The sequence below is a fragment of the Puma concolor genome, chromosome E3, assembly GCF_028749965.1.
Source record: "Puma concolor isolate L17-30 chromosome E3, mPumCon1.1.hap2, whole genome shotgun sequence".
NCBI classification, from domain to species: domain Eukaryota; kingdom Metazoa; phylum Chordata; class Mammalia; order Carnivora; family Felidae; genus Puma; species Puma concolor.
In genome coordinates, this window is record NC_141682.1 from 2,549,841 (window position 1) to 2,567,664 (window position 17,824).

Below are 17,824 nucleotides of genomic sequence, written 5' to 3' on the forward strand. Positions count from 1 at the left end.
TGAGCCTGTGACTTTATGGAAGAAAGGAAAGAAAGAAGACGAAAATGACAGGAGCGGCCAGCTCCTGATCTGAGCCTCTCCCCACCGTCTCCCCAGGGAGGGCACCGAGGACTCCGTTTCCTTTAGGGGGAACCAGCCTTCCCGTTGCACAGCAGCGGCCTCTCGGAGAACGCAGAAGAGTGCGTGCTGTAAGGGGACGGGAGCACGCGTTACACGCAGCACACAGCTTAGGGTCAGCATTCGCAGTTTTCCTCCTCAGGTCAGGGTGTGGCCAGAGCGCGGTCTGCTCTCTGCTCTAGGGACATATACACCTGGAGCTCCAGGAAGGAGACTCACTCCCTGACACCCCGGCCTCAGGCCTCTGTCCCCCATCGACCCCAGCCTGGGTGCGGGGACAGCTGTCACCGCAGAGCGGGGCGGCCGGTCCGCACATCCCGCCGCCTCCCCTGCGGGACGGGAAGCAGCTGGTCAGTGAAGGGGCCGCGGCCACAGACCGCAAACCCACCTGATTCATGACCGCTCCTTTGCTCACCCCAAACCCGTGTGTCTTGCCCCCGCTGCCCCCCGACTCAGGGTTGCCGGATGTGCAAGGAGAGCCTATGAAGACTCAGCACCGCGTCTGCACCCGCCTGCCACCGTGACTTTGCACCGGGAGCGGGGGTCCTGGGGTGGTTGGGCAGAGGGTCACGGCAATGCAGATGTCCCGGCCAACATTCTGTCGTTGCGGCACAAGGGTCTTGGGGAGACCCTGGGACATAGGTGATCAGCCCGACGGCACAGGAGGGAAAGGAAGAGGCCCCAGGGGACACACGAACGGGTCAGTATATTTAAAACCTGAGAAGGTGTGTCTCCCACGTCTGGGTGGAGAAATCGCCCGTGAGCTTGAACTCGGGGCCACCCCACCTGCACGCCAACGTTAAGGGACGCGGGCCATCACCGCTTCTCCCTCTGCCGCGTGCCTCCCTCCTCCCACTCCTTCCAAGACGCAAGGTGTATCTGGGGCTCTGCCGCTCCGCAGGGTCGGGCACCCGCACGCTTTCGGGGGAGGGCCGCACGCGAGAGGGGGAGTCGGGGTCAGCTGGACCCGCGTCTCAGTGGGGGCCGGAGGGTCCACAGAGCTCTGTCGGGGGCCGAGAGGCCAGCAGGGAACGGGAGAATCGGCTCGTTCGAACCGGCAAGGAGCCACTCCGCCAGGCTGAGCGGGAGCCCAGGTGTGGACCCTGGGGTTTTACCGGCAGAGACTGACGTGTGCGCCACGGGACTCGACACGCAGCCCACAGAACAGTCGTCTGCACGGGCCTCGCGGCTCCCAGAGCACCAGCTCAGGAAGACGCCCAGGTTTAACTTCTGACAGATTTCCAACTCTACGGGGAAGCAGTCAGGCCTTCGGAGAAGCGGCACGCGGCGGGAGCGGAGGTGCTACCGTGGACTTAGCCACTCAGAACCTCAGACTGTGCCTCCCACCCCACCATACGCATGCAGAAATCTACGCCCCAGTGTCAAGGTATCGGGCGGTGGGGTTTCGCGGGTGCGTTGGTCCCGGTGCGTGGTCAGGGTGGAGCCCCCGGAGCACATGCTCCTGCACCAACCGGGGGGGGGGGGGGGTCTCACCACAAACCGAATCTGCTGGTGCCTTCATCTTGGGCTTTCCAGCCTCTGGATTATTTCTCAGAGACCCAAGGCTACGTATACTTGCTACCAAAGCCTAGACGGGCACAGACGATGCCTTTACAAAAAGAGAGCATCACGCGAGGCAAAACGGTGCTGGGGTCCTCTCGATGGCCACTGCAGTAACACGGTCAGGCAAGAAAAGAACATGACAACTTACGGGCTTTCCGGAACTCTTCATGGTCTGCAAATCTGAGTCTCTTCGTTAGTGACGGCACGGATTCACGGATTCGATACAACAACATAAATTAGTTGTGCTCAGAGGCAACCAGGCATACATCTGACATCAGCCTGCCTTCCTGACCCAACTCCCAGCAAAATGTGCATTAAAAAAGTTTTTTTAAAATCTCACAGAGAGAGTGAGAGAGAATGAGCAGGGGAGAGAGAGAGAGAGAATGAGGAGAGAGGAGCAGAGGGAGGGAGGGAGTATGAGCAGGGCAGAGGGGCAGAGGGAGGGAGAGACAATCCCCAGGCGGCTCCACACTCAGCACAGAGCCCAACTCGGGGCTGCACCCCACAACCCCGGGATCACCACCTGAGCCAAAATTGAGAGTTGGACGCTCAACCAATCGAACCACCCAGGCACCCCAAAATGTGCACTTTTATTAGCAGCCGCTGGATGAGTCTGGGGGGGGGGGGATGCTGGTGATCGAGCGGGCAGAGGGGGCGATCAGTGTCAAGGAACTACGTTGGGACACTCGCATCCATGCCGCAGACAGGCGGATGTGGCCGGAAAAGTGCGCAGGCCTGGGCACGTCACCCTCGCAAAGAGAAGGATCATTTTCAGCAGATGGACTGTCTTCTGCACCGTCTTCCCTGGGAGCACCCATCACCCACACCGGCCGCACGAGAATCCCATGTAGCGGGCTCACCACTGCTTCAAAGCTTCTGTTGGCATCATCAGACCCAGACCCAGCCTCCTGCACCCCTGCCTGCCCACGCTCTGGCGGTCCCCGTCGGCGGACATCGGCTGGCCCCATCCGCCTCAATCGGCTAAGTCAAGATCTCCAGAGAACGGACTCAGCTCTTTCAACACAAGATCAGTATTCCAGGTTGACTGGTCACACCTGTTTCTCTGCCAGCAACGTGACCCACACCCTTCCACTGGAGGTACTTCCTGAGGTGGAGGTGAGAGCATGGAGGGGGTTCCCTGGGGCTGGGGTGTGAGAAAGGACAAAGGAGGTATGAAGGTGGGTGGAGGAAGAAAAACACAAATCTTCACTTGGGGTGAGTGGCTTTTTAGTTTGAAATCCTGTCTGGGCACTCGTAAGCCCCTCCTATAGCTCCAGAATCAGGGAAGCTGGTCTTTAGGTTCTAACAGGGGATCGACTGTGCTGGGAGATCCAGGACTTGACAACGGTGAGCCAGACGACCCGGAGACTAGTTTACTCATTTAAACATAACAAATTACAAAGACACAATTTTTTTTAATGTCTATTTTTCAGAGAAAGTGAGTGAGCAGGGGAGGGGCAGAGAGGGGGAGAGACATTCCCAGGCAGGTTCAGCATCGTCAGCACAGAGTCTGATGTGGGGCTCGACCTCGTGAACCACAAGATCGTGACCTTAGTCGAGATCAAGAGTCGGACACTTAACCTACTGAGCCACCCAGGTGCCTCCAGATTACAAACACAAAATTTAAAACTGCTGTATGTTAAAAACAACAAGTTATTTCAAGGGTCGGATTTTCATTTCCATTACTTAACAAATATCCAATTTAAGTCTTAACTTTGGCTTACCAGAGATGCTGACCAAACAACATGTGTGAATAGAGGGTTTTTACAAATACTTAAACAAAACATGAATTCCCAAAAGGAAACCTCATCTTGAATTCCGGCTTTGCTAACTAAGTTGAATGCCTATGACGCTTCACCGGGGTCTTGTGAGAGTAAATGATCTCACAGCCGTGAAAGCATTCTGGACAAAGATAAAACCCCATATTCATACGTGTCGTCAAAACAGAGGTTCTCCCATTTTAATCTGGGTTTCATTTTAATCTGGGAGATTAAAATCTCCCATTTTAATCTAGGACGTGTCTGTTGCTAATTTATGATCCTACTGTATCAGGGAAAAGATTCACTGTGGCGCTTGTACAGCATCGAAAGCCTGGGAAGACCGCAAACGTCCACGGACAGAAGGCTGGTCGGGTAACGCAGGCGACCTCCACAGGGGGTTGGACACGGCTGTGGGGGGTGGACGGTGGTCCACGGCTGGTGAGAAGAGGTGCAAGACACAAAGTACGATGTGTCTCCTTGCGTGTGAGGAATGGTGGGGAAATTGAAACACTGACTATTTGCTCATTGAGTGGGACGTCTCAGTGCATTCTGGCTTTGGAACCAAGTGGAGATCTTACATAATTAAAAACGAAATTTATTTAAAAAATCCACCCCTCAGAATGGAAACCAAACTAAGAGACATGAACCTAACAGCATGTCAGGTGGGGGCAGGGCTCCTGGACTCCGGCAGCCTCGCCCTTCTGCCCCAGCACCAGCAGGTGCACGGGAAGCCGGCCCAAGGCGCGCCCACGCTGGCGGTCCTGCTCGGCCACCCGGCCGTGCCAAGGCTTGCGTCCCATATCCAGGCTCTGAGTCCCCCACCCCAGTTCCTGGGGACAGCTGCTCCTTCCCAGCTGTGACTAAGGCCCCAGGGAAAGGCCCAGGGTGGCGCTCTAATATGCCAGGCCCCTCTGAGATTTGTCTTTTTCTTCTGCTAAGGTAAAAGTAACGTAACAGAAAACTAACCACTTTAAAGTGTATATACGGGCGCCTGGGTGGCTCAGTCGGTAGAGCACGTGACTCTTGACGTCAGGGTCGTGAGTTCAAGCCCCACGTTGGCTACAGAGATTACTTAAAGGTAATAAAATCTTTAAAAAATAAAGCATACGTAACACGGTGGCATGTAGCACGTTCAAGGTGACGTACAACCACCACCTCTACCTTGTTGGAAAACACTGTCATCACCCCCAAAGGCAATTGCGCCCACGAGCGGTTACCCCCCACTCCCAGACAACCACCCATCAGCTTTCTGTCTCTCTGGGTTTGCCAATCTTGGGTATTTCGTAGCAACGGTCTGACTTGCTCCACTGGGCATCGTGTTTCACCGCGTCATGGCGGGGTGAGCACTCTGTTCCTTTCTATGGCTGGATAGCGCCCCCCTGCGTGGACCCACACAGTGTTTATCCGCTGGTCAGCTGATGGGCATCTGGGCTGCCTCCAGCGTCTGGCTACTGCTGTGACTGTTCTTGTACAAGTTTCCATTTGGATGCCGGTCTTCGGTCCTTTGGGGCAGACATTCCACCTGGCGGTGGAGTTTCTGCGTCACATGGCAACTATGTTTAATTTTTAAAAAATTTTTTAAATGCTTATTTATTTTTAAGAGACAGAGAGAGAGACAGAATGTGAGCAGGGGAGGGGCAGAGAGAGAGGGAGACACAGAATCTGAAGCAGGCCCCAGGCTCCAAGCTGTCACCACAGAACCCGACGTGGGGCTCGAACTCATGGACTGTGAGACATGTGAGATCATGACCTGAGCCTCAGTCGGCCGCTTAACCGACTAAGCCACCCAGGTGCCCCATGTGTTTAACTTTTTGAGGAATCACCCAAGTGTGTTCCTCAGCGGCTGCATGGTTTGCACCTGTATCAGCAAAGGTAAGAAGGTTCCCCATCGTCAGGACACTTGTTTTCTAGGTGTTTAATTGCAGCCGCCGCACCTCACTGTGATCTTGTGTGGGATCCAAGGCGGTCTGTGCATAATGAACAGCTGTCGGGCTCATTCCTCAAACGGTTCTGGAAGTTGAATAGCACGGGTTACAGACCCAGCCTGGAAACGACAGATCTAATCCTTCATTTGTGTCACAGGGACCACCACAGAAAAATGAGCTAGAAAGAAACCAGGGCATGATTTTAGATCTTCTTTTTCTCCATATGTGAAAGCACGCACACCATGGGGTGAGGGAGGGGCGGGTGGGGGGGGGGCTTGGCCAGTTCTTAGAGGTTCCAAATGCAGAGTCACACCCTCCTGCTCTGGCACTTAAGGAACCTGCAAGTTGTCACTCCAGTCCCCACACAAGCTGAACAAGCTGAAAACCAACGACTCTCTTTAGAACCACACGAGACTGGATGTTCAAGGGTTGCTGCCCCCCAATCTGGAGAGGCAGGTGAATATGAGGGACAGGAACGTGGCTGGAGCCAGCAATGCATCCAGCTTTCAACGGAAGATGACAACGTCCGCTCTATAAAAGGCAAAATCACAGTCTGAAGAGACTGAGCAAGCCCTGGAGCCAGACTCAGATGTGGCAGAGGGTCTGTGATTAACACATCAGGAATTTATTTTTATTTTAAAAAAAAAATTTTTTTTTTCAACGTTTTTATTTATTTTTGGGACAGAGAGAGACAGAGCATGAACGGGGGAGGGGCAGAGAGAGAGGGAGACACAGAATCGGAAACAGGCTCCAGGCTCCGAGCCACCAGCCCAGAGCCCGACGCGGGGCTCGAACTCACGGACCGCGAGATCGTGACCTGGCTGAAGTCGGACACTTAACCGACTGCGCCACCCAGGCGCCCCAACACATCAGGAATTTAAAACAATTATGATTAATATGCTAAGCACTTGATGGAAAAAGTAGACGACATGAAAGAACATATGGGAAATTTAAGCAGGGAGATGGAAACTCCATGGATCAAATGTAAGTACCAAAAGGAAATCACAAAGCACATTAGAAAATATTTTCGGCGGTGCCCGGGTGGCTCAGTCGGTTAAGAATCTGAGTCTTGGTTTCAGCTCAGGTCACGATCTCATGGTTTGTGAGTTCAAGCCCCACATCAGGTTCCATGCTGACAGTGTAGAGCCTGCTGGGATTCTCTGTCTCCCCAATCTCTCTGCCCTTCTCCTGGCTTGCTCTAAAAATAAATAAATGAAGTTAAAAAAAATTTTTTTTTAATATTTTGGGATGTATTTAATGTATTATCTAGGGAAGAAATCTGTAGCTCTAAATGCCTATGTTAGCAATGTATGTATGATACGTATTCAATCACTACACTGTATATGTGAAATACAACACTTTAACTATACTGCAACTAAAATTTAAAAATAAATGTTTATATTAGAAAAGAAAATAGATCCAAAATCACTGACTGAAGTTTCTTTCTCAAAGGGCCTAAAAAGGAAGAGTAAAGAAAACCCCAAGTGAGTAGAGGGAAGGAAATAAAGACCACATAATCACCGAAATAGAAAATGGACAAGCAACAAAAAAATTAACAGGGCCAACAGTGTCTTCAAAAAGGCCAACGAAACGGGTAACGTCCTAGCCAGAGTAATCCAGCAAGAAAAAGGGAAACTGCTAGTACCGGCAATTAAAGAGGAGTTACACTATGGATCCTACAGACATTAAAAAAATATGGAGAGGACATTCTGAACAACTTGATGCTAACAAACTGGATTTCTTAGAAGAAATGGACAAAATGTTTTAAAGATTTAATTTACTAACAGTGAAAATCTGAACAAACCTATATTTACTTAAAAAAAAAAACAAAAAAAACAAAAAGCACCTGAACTTATTACAAAAAATGTTCCCCCAAAGAAAACCTGCCGTCAACATTCACGAACAGGTTCTGTGTGGACAGTTTCCATTTCTCTGGGTAAGTGCTCAGGAGTGAGATTGCTGGGTCACATGGTTAAGTACAAATTTAGTGTTTAGAAGAAACTCCCAGACTATAATCCAGGACAGCAGCATCATCCACATTCCTGCCAGCCATGTGGAGGGGACCTGGCTTCTCTGTATCCTGGCCAGCCTTTGCTATGGGTGCTGTGTTTTCCTTTCTTTCCTTTGCTTTTTTGAAAAGTAGGCTTCAAATCCAACACAGGGCTTGAACTCATGACCCCAAGATCAAGATCTGAGCTGAGATCAAGAGTTGAAGACTGAGCTACCCGGGCACTGGTGGCCGCTGGTCTTCTTTTCTAACTTCTAACATGTATTTCAACATGGTTTTGCGTTTCCCTTAACCTGCAAAGACCCGATGGTCAGTGATGTCGACCACCTCCCATGTACTTATCTGCCATGTGCACATCCTCTTGGGGGAAATCTCTTCAGATCTTTTGCCCATTTTCTAGTTGGACTGTTTTATTACCATTGAGTCTCAAGAATTCTTTATGTTTTTTTGAGATGAGTCCTTTCATAGATGTGTGGTTGGCAAATATTTTCTGTCTGCGGCCTCTTAAGAGGGTCTTTTGCAGAGCAAGTTTTAATTTTGATGAAATCAAAATCGACATTTTTTCAAAAATGATTTTTTTCTTTTATGGGTTTTGCTTTTGGGGTCTTATCCAGCCTTAGGTCCCAGAGTTTCTATCATGTCACCTTCTCAAAATTCTGTATCTTTCATTTAAATCTACATGCCGGTCTAAGTTGCGCGTAAGGTTGTGAGATACAGGTCACGGTTCTTCTTTCTTTTCCAGTCTACGGCTATCCAATTGCTTCAGCAGCATACGTGGAAGGCTGGCCTTCCTTTACTGAACCGGTTTTGCATCTCTGCATACTTGTGCGGAGCTAACCTCTGGGTCTGTCCCACTGACCTGTGTCTGTCCCTCTGTCGATATCACTGTCTTGATTAATGCAGCTGCATCCAAGGTCTCGACATGAGACACGGATAACTTGTACTTTATTCTTCATTTTCTAAATGGTTTGGGCTATTCTTGTGCCTCTCCAAATTTTGGAAGGATCATATTTATATTTACAAAAGGTCTGGCTGAGATATTAGCAGGAGCTCTGTGTTTAGTAGGAACAGAAACCTGTATGTACATTTGGGGAGAACTCACACTGTTCCTATGTTGAGACTCCTAATCCAGGAGCTCAAACCAACTCTCCATCTGTTCAGACCCTCTGATTTTTTTAATGAGCGTCCTGCCACTTTTAATCAGACAAGTCCCATCCCATCTACGTTATGCTAAATTTACATGAAAGTATTTCCCCCTTTTTTGTGAGCAATTGTTAACAGTAATGGCACATTTGTTTGCCTGTGTTCATTGCTAGTATACAGAAATAAAATTGATTTTTGTATTTATTGAGCTTGTATCCTGTCGACTTGCTTAATTTACTTAGTTCTGTGACTTTTTGGGTGGGTTCCTTTACATTTTATATGTCATCTGCCAATAGGAACTTTTCTGACTTATATGCCCCTCTTCTTTCTTATATTTCTTGCCTTATTCCAATAGCTGAAACAGATGTTTATTATTTTTCACATATTTACTTTTTTTGGGGAAAAGAAAAGTGGGGGAGGGTCAGAGTGAGGGGGACAGAGGATCCAAAGCGGGCTCTGCGCTGACAGGCTGATAGAAGTGAGCCCGACGTGGGGCTTGAACTCACGAACTGCGAGATCACGACCTGAGCCAAAGTTGGATGCTGAACTCACTGAGCCACCCAGGTGCCCCGTGAAACAGACTTTTATAAAAATGTTTAAAACCTCTTCTTTGGAAAACGCAGAGCACAAGGACAAAAGAACCTACGTAACTGGAGAGATAGGGCATGTTCATCAATTGTAGGAGCCTCGACACCGTTAAGATGCCAGCTCTCCCCAGATTGATCTACGGATGCCGTATAATGCCAACCAAAGTCCCAGCAGCCTTTTTTTTTTTTTTTTTTGGTAGAAAATAACAAGCTCATTTTAAAAACAGTTTTAAAAAGTGACCTCGAATAAATCGATTTTATAAAAGGAAAGCATCTTTTCGATGCCGGATTTCCAGACTTTCTATGAAAGAGGGGGTTGGTGCGAGAAAAGGCAGACAACTGAGCAGAAAGCAGAGACTGGGCGCAGGACCTCACAGAGACGGCCAAGTGCATTTTGACAGTTGTCAAGGCAAATCAAGATGGGGAAACGGGCATTGTTTCAAAAAATGGTGCCGGAGACACTGGTGATCTGTACGGGGGAAAAAGGGACATAGACCCTTACCCATATTATACATGAAAATTAAAGTGTGTCCACAGACCTAAATGTGAAAGCTAAAACTAAAACCACAGACTTGAAAAAAACACAGGTGAAAATCTTTGTAATCTTGGGTTAGGAAAAGAGGTCTGTGCTGGCAGGATTTGAAGATGGGCCTCAGCGACTTGTGTCTGTGTACAATCTCCTTCTCTGGAGCATGGGAGGGGCCCGTGGAGAGCAAGAGACAGCACACCTTGACTGGGCTACTCTGAGCCTATCAAGAGAGATGATCCGGGGTGGGCCTGACCTAATCTGGTGAGCCTTTTCAAAGAAGCGTCATGTTGTAAGAGGAGGGGCCCCATGGCAGGGAACCTAGGGCAGCCCCTGGAAGCTGGCTAGAAACCCACAAAACAACAGAGATCTCTGTCACACAACTGCAAGGAAATGAACTCTGCCAATGACAGGCAGCTGGCAAGGGACATTAGGTGAGACCACAGGCCCACTGACACCTTGATCTCAGCCTGATGAGACCTTGAGAGCAGATGACCCAGTGAGGTCCAGACACCAGGACTCCTGACCTGCCCCTGCTGTGAGACAGCGCATTTGTGTGGTTGTTTTAACTTCCTCCATCGTACCAGGTACCTGCAACACAACCGTTAACCGCGGAAGAAAAGGCCACCTTCACTGTGTGTCCTCAGCTCCAATAGCGTCTTGACCCTTAGGTACCAAATGCTTGTTGGTGAGTGAAGATACGGATTTTTTTCTTTTTAATGTCTATTTTTGAGAGAGGGAGAGAGCAGGGGAGGGGCAGAAGATCTGAAGCGGGCTCTGCACTGACAGTGGAGAGCCGGATGTGGGGCTCGAACTCACTAACTGTGAGATTGTGACCTGAGCTGAAGTTGGATGCTTAACCGACTGAACCTCCCAGGTGCCCCAGATACGGATTTTTTCAAAGCAGACCCTTCTAGTGCTAGCCTAGACATTATTTCCTCAGATAACTCAGCGGATTGCTGGCTTGAGTTTGCTGTCGAGGACCTGTCTAGAAAAACGCCCCTGCATCAGAATGGCAGATAATAAGGAATTCTTCCTCCTCCTTATAATGGAGCTGCTCGAGTCACATAATACAGGACTAAAAGCCCAGTGAGTGTCTGAAAAATCTCCTGCTATGGCATTAGTCATTAGCTAACTCACAACAAAGGGGATGAGTCAGAGTCCGTTTCTTCAGGTTCGTTACGGAAAGCCCCTGTGCTTTCACGGCCTTACTCAAATAAAACCAAGGAAGCCTCTCCCCTGGACACAACACCTCCCAAACTATCAATATTTACCGTATTAGAGAACTGAAGTAACTTAGAAATACAGTTATAACAGGCATGTATCTAGGCAGCCACCAGAACGATGATATCGTCACACACCATGTGGCCTGTGGAAAACTCCAGTGTCCGCTCTCGAGTAAATAACAAAAGGCAAATGGCGTCTCAGTCTTATTCTGAAAACAGTGTCGGTCTTGAGGAGCCCTCGCCGGGACCTCAGGGATCCCCAGACCACACTTGGGGAAGCACTGCCCGAGAGGACACTGAACGTGAGCCAGAACGCTCCCAGCGGCAGGATCATCAAAGCCGAGGCTGGAAAAACCCAGTCAACCCCGACTTCACCGGATAAATAGATGGCAGCATATTCTAGAACCGCACAGGAGAATGAACAAGAGGGAACCATTACCATGTGCATCAATACGATGAATCACAAAATAAATCGGTGAATGAAAAAAACAAGCGGCAGTACAATATTTACACTATTCTTGACTTACGTGATGTTTAAAAACTGGCAAAATTAAACACAACAACAGTGACAGTAGCTAACACACATACAAAGTTTACCAGGTGCCCCGTGCGGATCTAAGTGCTTTACACATATTAACTCAGTTAATCCTCAAAATGATGCTTGAGGCCGGTATGACGGTCACCCCCATTTTACGGATGAAACTGAGGCAGAGAACGGCTCAGGGATACATGGGTGGTAAAACTACAAATAAAAAGAACGTTAGCCGAAATCAGAAGGGCGGCTACGGCTGGGCGGGGGGTGTATCCAGGAGCAGGAGAGCCGACAGTGGGTGACACATTACCACTGATGCCCCCCGCTTTTTTAAAATTCTTTTTCAACATTTATTCATTTTTGAGGGACTGAGAAAGACAGAGTGTGAGCACAGGAGGAGCAGAGAGAGAGGGAGACACAGAATCCGAAGCAGCTCCAGGCCCTGAGCTGCCAGCACAGAGCCCGACGCGGGGCTCGAACCCAGGAACCGTGAGATCATGACCCGAGCCGAAGTCGGACGCGCCCCGCCGCTGAGGCTCTTGATCTGCACGGTGGGGGTGTGTGCAGATGTGTCCCCTACTACTGTTGACCGTGTGTCCTTGTTTCCTGCGCAGGTACGGGATTGGGACAGAGACACAGCGAAGGCGGTATGGACCACGCTCACGGCCAGCGGCCTCTAGTTCGGGAAGTGCACACCCCGCCCGCGGCACCGGCTCTGCCGGCCTGGCTTTCAGAGCCCGGGATCGAGGCTGCTCCCTGCCGCTGGCAGCCTGGTCCCAGGGCTACGAACACAAAAAAACGACACAAACACTCAACAAAGCAGAGGAACACCTAGCACCTGAAGGCTGGGGAACTGGAGTCGAACAGAGAGGCGGCTGTGAGTGCTGGACGACCGTGCGCCCTGTCCTTGCCTTCCACCCCTGTGCGGGGAACAGGTGGGAAATGTTGAGAGAGGACTAGATAGGTGGAAAATGGTGAATCATCGAGGACTTCCAAGTGGGAGAGAGATCGCTTTTGCCAAACCAGTTACGCAGGCTCACTTCCACGTAGCGATGCAGCTGTGGGCCCATGTCACATGTTCCTTCTGTCCCCGCGTCAGCCCTGGAACACCCAGGTGGCGCTCAGCCCCCTTCCCCTCTGGGCCGTCAATGCTGCCGCTCTCTGGACCCAGGGCGTGAGCATGCCAGAGCCCACGGTGCCCTTCCAACCGCCCAGACCACGTTCTCCTCACTGCTGGGCACAGCCCCCCACCCAACCCGGCACGCAGGACCCCTGGGGCCCCGCCCCCCCGCAATGCACCCACAGCCCCCCCTCTGCACACAGGATCCCTGGGGCCCTGCCCCCCCCCCCCCATGCACCACAGCCCCCAAGGCGCTCAGTACCTTTGGGCACGCCCCCCCCCCCCCCCCCCGCCTCAATGCACCCATGGCCACCTTCCCCCCACACCCCTGCATGCAGGACCCCCAGGCACACACAGCGCCACGTGCTAGACCAGCTAAGTTCCCCTGACGCCAGATGCCACACTGGAGCTGGTGACGGAGCTGGTGCAGGCCCATCCTTGCACGCCACACAAGCCTGTGGCTGTCCCTTTAAGCCTCCCCCACACCCCTCGCCCCTCCTCACACCGCACCAGCAGCTCATCCAGGGAGCTAAGTTTAGCTCCCTCCACTTCCAGTCTTGCCTCCAGGGACAGCCTGTGCTAGTGGGGCCCGCAAGGCTCTCTGAAGCCACCAGAGGCTTGCTTCGTAGCACGGAGGGCCTGACCTGGATCAGCGGTGCACTCCCCGGAGGGCGGGGGATCCTGCACACAGAGGTTTTTGGGGAAGGGGGACGGCACCCCTCTGACCGGACTCTTCCTCGCCCCAGCACGGTCTGGCCTCACGGTCGGGACAAGGGTGGCCCGGTCAGTCCCCCACGGTCCGTGACTCATCTGGGGACAGCTTGTTGTTTTGGGCCCAAAACAAGAACCTTTAAACGGAGCCATGACACGACACGCACCTCACCGATCGGCCCCCTCTGCCACCTCGACCTCAGGTTGGGGTCCTTTGGAGAAAGCCTGTGTGCACCTGAGCTGACGGGACGTCCCCTCCATTCGGGACCAGAACCTGACCCGGAGCTGTCTCCAGGCCGGGTCAGACGCACACAGAGCAGGCCCTCAAACGGGACCTATGGTCTCCCTGAAGCCAGGCCTCTGGCCACACACGGTCCTAAGGACGGCGGACAGAATCTGGGACAGGATCTGAGGGACTACAGGGGGAAAACGCAGTCAACGCTTGTCAGCCGGCGTGACCCAGGCCACGTGGCAGGAGCTCCCCTGCAGCCACTGGAGCGGCCCGCATCCTCTTCCGGAACCAGTACCAGCTAACCCAGGTGATCTCTACGGACAGAAACAACACCCGCTCCACAGCGGACTTGCTTCCAAACCAGCCTCTCATCCCGACACTCAGTGTATCTTCACTTGATTTGCAATTTGGCAACTAGTGATTGTCTTGTCATGTATGTGTGTGTGTACACACACACACACACACACACACACACTTGAATGTGATAAAAAAACAAACAAAAAACCAATCTCAGGAACAGTTGCCAGCACGGGCTACTGGAAAACAAAAAGACGATCAGCGTCGTTGTAACACAAGGCGGACACACAGCCGCTACATGTTTCGCATTCACGCCTTCGCACGCGCCTTCCGATCTCGGGACAGTGCTGCTTCCAACCCTGCTCCCAGCCGTGTTTCCCCACCAGTCATACCGACAAACGCCAGAGCCCGGACCAAGGCGGCCCGTCCGGCTGCCCAGCAGTCCAGCCACGGCGGAGCTGACCACGGCCCGAGCCCCGTCCCGCACCCCAAGGACCGCCTCTCCCGTCAGTCCCCCCGCACGGAGCTTGGTAGGCGGAGAAATCTGTGAACGTGCCCCCAATACCGACCCAAGACGCCAAAAGCTCTGGCTCTGGGGCTGAGGCGGCGGACAGAGTTCATTTCCAGGAGGAGTGAGACGGGCCGAGCAGGCGCCCGGCCAGGTGCCCCACCGGCACCGGATGGAGGACCACAGTGGGGCGTGCAGCCGGCTCACGGAGGCCGCTCCCTCGGCCGGATAACGGCACCGAACCGGCCCTGCGGTGCCAGGCGCTGCGCCACGCACTTGACGCGCATTATCTCACTTAATCCAAACGCAGTTGTCCCCATTCTCCTGCTGGAAGAAACCAAAGCTCACAGGTTCACTTGCCCAAGCGGTGGAAACCGCCGCTCAGCTCAGAAGGCCGAGCTCTTAAGCCACACGCAAGGCCCTGACCAGAGACCGCGAGCCAAGTTTTATATTTAAGTCCCAACGTGCTTGCGAAAAATGAAATTAAAAAATCGGAACAAGGACAGTAGTCTCATTCGTCATATGACCTGACTGTCAAGGAGACAGGGCTCAGAGCAGCCAGACGACGAGGGGACAGACCATCTGGACCGGGCAGCACTCTGAGGCCAACCACCTCCCCCTGGATGGCGGAGGGGAGCCGGGGCCAAGGGGTCAGGGTGCCCTTCGGCGGGATGTTTGCCGGCCTCCCCACCCCCTCGGCTCAACAAAGCCCGCCTCGGGCTCAACAAAAGGGAAAGAGGAGTGCTCAAAGCAGCCTTCCTCCTGCCAAAGCCTGACTCATCGGCCGTGCTCCAGCTTGGCTCTCCGAGCAAAAGGCCGGCTCTGCTCGTGGAGCCAACCAGAGCCGGGGCTGGCCCGGAGGAGAGGGAAGCAGGGCAGGAGGCCAAAGGCAGGGACACCCCAGACGCTCGGGCCGGCGAGCCAGGGCTCTGGCTCCTCATAAAGGGCCCTTGTGCGTTAGGCCCGGGCCGCCAGGCCCTGTAGGCCTGGGGTCCGGGGGGCTGTGGGGCCGCTGGAGCACTGACTCGGCACCCATGCTCCACATGAACTCTGACCTTGTCCCACAAGAGACCAGACAGCTCTGAGGAGACGGACCACCGCCTCCAAAAGCCTCTCTCCTTCCATAATCGCTGGAAAAGTTTCTGCTGACAACATTTGCAGGATTTCACAAGGCCCCACCTCCACCACCAAAAGCCCAACACAACACAGCGTGGCAGAAATGCCAAAGGTAATTCCCCGGAGGAACGGACGCCCCACAGCGCGAGAGCCGAGCTGGGGGAGACCCGGATGGAATTCCTTGGCTGCAGCAGGCACGTCGGCACGCACCGCATCTGGCAGGAACCGGGCCGGGCTCCGGCACAGGGAGCCCACCAAGGGTTTCTTCCCTCGGCCGTGCCAGCCGTCTGAGTCAATGCTTCGCCTGGAAAAGCTCCCCGAACTCCCTCACCCTGGCCGCAGTGCAGTTCTGTCCGCCGGGATGGAGTTCTGACACCCGTACGTGAACTTGATTTTCGACTCTGCATGGCCCTATGATCTAAAGCTGGCTTGGGGCGCCTGGGTGGCTCAGTCGGTTAAGCATTCGACTTCGACTCAGGTCGTGATCTCATGGTTCATGGGTTTGAGCCCCGTGTTGGGCCCTGTGCTGACAGCTCGGAGCCTGGAGCCTGTTTCTGGTTCTGTGTCTCCCTCTGTCTCTGCCCCTCCCCTACTCGTGCTCTGTCTCACTCTCTCTCTCTCAAAAAAATTAAAAAAAAAAAAAGAAAAAGTTAAAATAAATAAATAAATAAATAAATAAAGCTAGCTCAAAACAAACAGGAAGTATTCCGAAGTCTGAAATACCTAGAGAGAGCCATGTGAAGATTTACATTTTCCAGATAACATCATAAAGAATATTCTAGAAATAGGCAACTACTGGTGTCTTATTTACTGTTGGATTGCGCCACAGTACTTACAATTCTGGAGCCCTCACTGACTGCTCTTAAATTTAACTTAAAAAAAAAAAATCACTGGGGCGCCTGGGTGGCGCAGTTGGTTAAGCGTCCGACTTCAGCCAGGTCACGATCTCGCGGTCCGTGAGTTCGAGCCCCGCGTCGGGCTCTGGGCTGATGGCTCAGAGCCTGGAGCCTGTTTCCGATTCTGTGTCTCCCTCTCTCTCTGCCCCTCCTCCGTTCATGCTCTGTTTCTCTCTGTCCCCCAAAAATAAATAAACGTTGAAAAAAAAATTAAAAAAAAAATCACGTTAGTAAACCTTGAGAGAGAGGGGGAGAGAGAGAGAGAGAGAGAGAGAGAGAGAGAGAGAGAGAGGAGAGGAGAGGAGAGGGAGCTCTACCTTAAAAAAAAAGATGACCTTGTAAAACACACCAGGCTGAGCGAAATGATCTTTCTTTTGTTTCTGGTTTGTCACTAAGGGAGATAAATCAAAACAAAAAGAGCCTGTCAAAATGATCTGTAAAAGTAACATTCAGGTCAAGGCAAAAGATGAAAGTTTATGTAATTACTTTTGTGAAACTGATCTGCTAAGCAATACAGAGATCAGACCTCAGTCGGTAGCTAAAGGTTCTGATCGATTCCCTTTTTTTTCCTCTGCGGTGGAATATGGGCTGTGAACTAGCCGTGCCTTCAAGAACCAGGGCGAGAACTGGGACCTCACCAGCCAAGTGCCACCTACCAGAGTGTTCGCTTCACGGAACGCCCACGGATGCGCATAAACCCCAATTCAGGCTACTTTTGGGGGACCTCCTTAGAACAACAACGGGGGTTTGCTCAGGAACAGGGCCAGGGGAAACGTAAGCCACCCACAGCCTGAGCGCCTCCTGGACAAAGGGGACATTTGAAAGGTGTCAATAAAGTGCTTCTCCAAGCAACATGTTTTCCACCTCAAACGGAGAATTTTGCTTGACAGTTCCAAAAACATGTTTTTAAACCCAGTAAATAAAAGAGGGAATTGTAGGGATATTTCACCAAATCTTGCTTCACACATATTTTATCACATTCTGCACTGGAACTAGTACACGAAGTTCCTTTTAGGAACATTTACTGAGAAGACAAAATATAGATTTATTAAAGAAAAAAAGATGTATTAAAAAAAAAAAAAGGATCCCCTGCTCCAAACCAGAAAGCTGTTCCTGGTGATCAGCCTGAGTGGAGGCTGAGGTGAGCATTGGTGGCCGGCAGGGGTGGGGGGCGGGGAGGCCTTAGGGGGAAACTTGTCTGTCTGGTTCCCTGCTGCTGATCCCGAGTTCCACTGGGTTTCCTTGGAAAGGCTAACTCACACCCTGCTTTCACTCAAAGGATCATCAAATTCACCCTCTTCAAGAGATCCTGAATTCTTACCTTCGGTCAGATAAGAGGGGGGAAAAAAATTAAATACTGCTTATTGTAAAAAATCACATCCAGGGGCGCCTGGGTGGCTCAGTCAGTTGAGCTTTCGACTTCGGCTCGGGTCACGATCTCACGGTTCGTGAGCTGGAGCCCCTTGTCGGGCTCCGTGCTGACAGCTCGGAGCCTGGAGCCTGCTTCCGATTCTGTGTCTCCCTCTCTCTCTGCCCCTCCCCTCCCCACACTCCGCC

General features: G+C 52.0%; 1 protein-coding gene and 1 long non-coding RNA gene across 3 annotated transcripts in view; one reads left to right on the top strand and one right to left on the bottom strand.

The window, feature by feature from the left end:
* The window catches only part of GNA12 (G protein subunit alpha 12), a 111,039-nt gene that overhangs the window by 5,710 nt on the left and 87,505 nt on the right, over positions 1 to 17,824 (bottom strand). The gene's annotated exons all lie outside the window — the stretch shown is intronic.
* On the top strand, positions 13,011 to 17,119 carry LOC147572858 (uncharacterized). Its single transcript, XR_015245274.1, has 2 exons — positions 13,011 to 15,483; positions 16,867 to 17,119. It is a non-coding gene; the product is annotated as an uncharacterized LOC147572858 (long non-coding RNA).